The 3934-nt window shown below is 42.9% G+C and overlaps 1 pseudogene; it reads right to left on the reverse strand.

Moving 5' to 3' along the window:
• Positions 1 to 1730: 1730 nt before the first annotated feature.
• On the reverse strand, positions 1731 to 3477 carry LOC139754931 (2-hydroxyacyl-CoA lyase 1 pseudogene; annotated as a pseudogene).
• Between the last annotated feature and the right edge of the window lie 457 nt (positions 3478 to 3934).

Raw genomic sequence — 3934 nt, forward strand, 5'->3', positions numbered from 1 at the left:
GTATTAAGAATATATGGTGTGGGAGGCAAGTTGTTAGAAGCAGTGAAAAGTTTTTATCGAGGTTGTAAGGCATGTGTACCTGTAGGAAAAGAGGAAAGTGATTGGTTCTCAGTAAATGTAGGTTTGCGGCAGGGGTGTGTGATGTCTCCATAGTTGTTTAATTTGTTTATGGATGGGGTTTTTAGGGAGGTGAATGCAAGAGTTTTGGAAAGAGGGTCAAGTATGAAGTCTGTTGCGGATGAGAGAGCTTGGGAAGTGAGTCAGTTGTTGTTCGCTGATGATACAGCGCTGGTGGCTGATTCATGTGAGAAACTGCAGAAGCTGGTGACTGAGTTTGGTAAAGTGTGTGAAAAAAGAAAGTTAAGAGTAAATGTGAATAGCAGCAAGGTTATTAGGTACAGTAGGGTTGAGGGTCAAGTCAATTGGGAGGTAAGTTTGAATGGAGAAAAACTGGATGAAGTAAAGTGTTTTAGATATCTGGGAGTGGATCTGGCAGCGGAAGGAACCATGGAAGCGGAAGTGGATCATAGGGTGGGGGAGGGGGCGAAAATTCTGGGAGCCTCGAAGAATGTGTGGAAGTCGAGAACATTACCTCGAAAAGCAAAAATGGGTATGTTTGAAGGATTAGCTGTTCCAACAATGTTGTATGGTTGCGAGGCGTGGGCTATGGATAGAGCTGTGCGCAGGAGGATGGATGTGCTGGAAATGAGATGTTTGAGGACAATGTGTGGTGTGAAGCGGTTTGATCGAGTAAGTAACGTAAGGGTAAGGGAGATGTGTGGAAATAAAAAGAGCGTGGTTGAGAGAGCAGAAGAGGGTGTTTTGAAATGGTTTGGTCACATGGAGAGAATGAGTGAGGAAAGATTGACCAAGAGGATATATGTGTCGGAGGTGGAGGGAACGAGGAGAAGTGGGAGACCAAATTGGAGGTGGAAAGATGGAGTGAAAAAGATTTTTTGTGATCGGGGCCTGAACATGCAGGAGGGTGAAAGGAGGGCAAGGAATAGAGTGAATTGGATCGATGTGGTATACCGGGGTTGACGTGCTGTCAGTGGATTGAATCGGGGCATGTGAAGCGTCTGAGGTAAACCATATAAAGCTGTGTAGGTATGTATATTTGCGTGTGTGGACGTATGTATATACATGTGTATATATATATATATATATATATATATATATATATATATATATATATATATATATATATATATATATATATATATATATATATATATATATATATATATATATATATATATATATATATATATATATATATATATATATATATATTTCTTTTCTTTCAAACTATTCGCCATTTCCCACGTTAGCGAGGTAGCGTTAAGAACAGAGGACTGGACCTTTAAGGGAATATCCTGGCCCCCTTCTCTGTTCCTTCTTTTGCAAAATTAAAGAAAATTACAGGGGAGGATTTCCATCCACCCGCTCCCTCCCCTTTAAGTCGCTTTCTACAACATGCAAGGAATACATGGGAAGTATTCTTTCTCCCCTATCCCCAGGGATAAATCCCTAATAATACTTTAGAATATAATGTTATCAAATTTAGTTAAAATAAATCTGCTGCTTTCCCACAAAAGCCAAAAAGTTATGTATAAAGCCAATAAGGATTCAGTCAATCCTTTTTTGTGAACACAAGGAAAAATACGAAACAATTATTCATTCACATGTTGTTGTTATTTTGAAATGCAAATGCATCATATTCTTCTGACTTAAAGTTTGGAGCGTGTCAGCCTGTCAAAGTCTTGAACTTTGCATTGAGCTGCAGGGATGATCATCACATTAATAAGTGAAGCCTTTTTTTCCTCTTCAAGAGCCTGACTAACTGCCTCTTGCAGTTCAGGGACAGACTCAAAGAAGAAACCAGTTTCACTGAACATTGAAGCCATGCATTCATAGTGTACAGTTGGGAGAAGTGATGTTGGTGGATTTGCAATAGCAGCATCCATTCCATCTCTTATTTCATTGAGCAGTTCCTTGTCCAAACCACTGTAGATGCCATTATTGTTTACAATGATGACTATGATGGGTAGTTTTTAGCGGTAAATTGTTTCCATTTCCATACCACTAAAACCAAAAGCAGAATCTCCTTTAACACATATGATTCGCTTGCCTGGAGCATGGTCTTGTGCCAATAAGGCTGCTGCAATGGCATAACCAAGACCAACACCCATTTGTACCAAAAGTACCTGCATCCAGTCTGTGGCGCGGAAATTTGTTGAGCAAAATAGTCCGTCCAATGTCCATGGTATTGACTCCTTCACTGACAATAATACAATCATGTGGTAACAGCTGGTGCAGGTGATGAAGTACTGCGTAGTACTTCAAAGGTTCTGAAATATCCTGGGCCATTTTAGTACTAATGCTTTTGTTGTCCTGCACTTTCTTTTGAAGTTGAGACCACCAAGGTGAGTGTGAGGCAACAAGAGTTCCTGGTACTGCTTCTTGGAGCTGGCCACAAACTGCCCTTAAGTCACCTAGCAAAACAACACTTCCATTCACACTGTTGTGGAACTCCTCAGAACATAAATCCACATGTATAAACTTTACATCTGATGCATATCGTGGAGGGCGACCAAAATGAAGAGTCCAATTCAATCTTGCTCCAAGAGGCAGAATCACATCAGCCTCCAACAATGCTTTGGTGCGAGCAGGAGCCACACACAAAGGGTGGTCATCGGGTACAACTCCTTTGCCCATTGGTGTAGGTAAGAAGGGTATACCAGTCTTTTCTAACAAACAATGGATCTGTTCTTCAGCACGGGCATAGGCAGCACCCTTCCCTACCACCACCAGAGGACGCTGAGCACCACAAAGCAGTGCAACTGCCTCCAAGACGGAGTCTGTTGATGCTAGAGATATTGGAGGTGGGGGACACTTGGGATGCTGAAAAATCAGTGACTCATCTACTCTCTCAGCTATGAGATTTCCAGGTAAATCTAGGTATGCAGCACCGGCTCGTCCATAAATTGTGCACTTAATAGCTTTTCCCACGTGGTATGGTATAGTATCAATTCTTGGAGGTCGGGCTGAGTATTTGCAATAGATGCCACATGACTCAACCTGTGGACACTCCTGAAAGGCCCCTAGGCCTTCTTGCTCTTGGTCACTGGAGCCACCAATCACCAACAATGGCCAGCAGTTTGTCTGAGCATTTGCCAAACCTCCAATTGTGTGGAGAAGTCCTGGACCTAACAAAACCAAACACACCCCAGGCATTCCCGTCAAGTAACCTATAGCTTGGGCAGCATAGCATGTAGCTTGTTCATTACGCATCCCAATGTACTTAATACCTGCTTGCTGAGCTGCCACTTCTGTTTCGACAACAGGAATTCCCACTATTCCAAACATATATCTAACACCTTGCTGAACAAGAGCATCCACTAGAACATGAGCACCATCAGTTTCTTCCCCAGACACACACAGACATATACATATACACACATGTACATAATTCATACTGTCTGCCTTTATTTATTCCCATCGCCACCTCGCCACACATGGAATAACAACCCCCTCCCCCCTCGTGTGTGCGAGGTAGCGCTAGGAAAAGACAACAAAGGCCACATTCGTTCACACTCAGTCTCTAGCTGCCATGTAATAATGCACCGAAACCACAGCTCCCTTTCCACATCCAGGTCCCACACAACTTTCCATGGTTTACCCCAGACGCTTCACAAGCCCTAGTTCAATCCATTGACAGCACGTCGACCCCGGTATACCACATCGTTCCAATTTACTCTATTCCCTGCACGCCCCTCGCCCTCCTGCATGTTCAGGCCCCGATCACTCAAAATTTTTTTCACTCCATCTTTCCACCTCCAATTTGGTCTCCCACTTCTCCTCGTTCCCTCCACCTCTGACACATATATCCTCTTGGTCAATCTTTCCTTACTCATTCTCTCCATGCGGATTA

The sequence above is a fragment of the Panulirus ornatus genome, chromosome 18 (genome assembly GCF_036320965.1).
Source record: "Panulirus ornatus isolate Po-2019 chromosome 18, ASM3632096v1, whole genome shotgun sequence".
Lineage (NCBI taxonomy): Eukaryota > Metazoa > Arthropoda > Malacostraca > Decapoda > Palinuridae > Panulirus > Panulirus ornatus.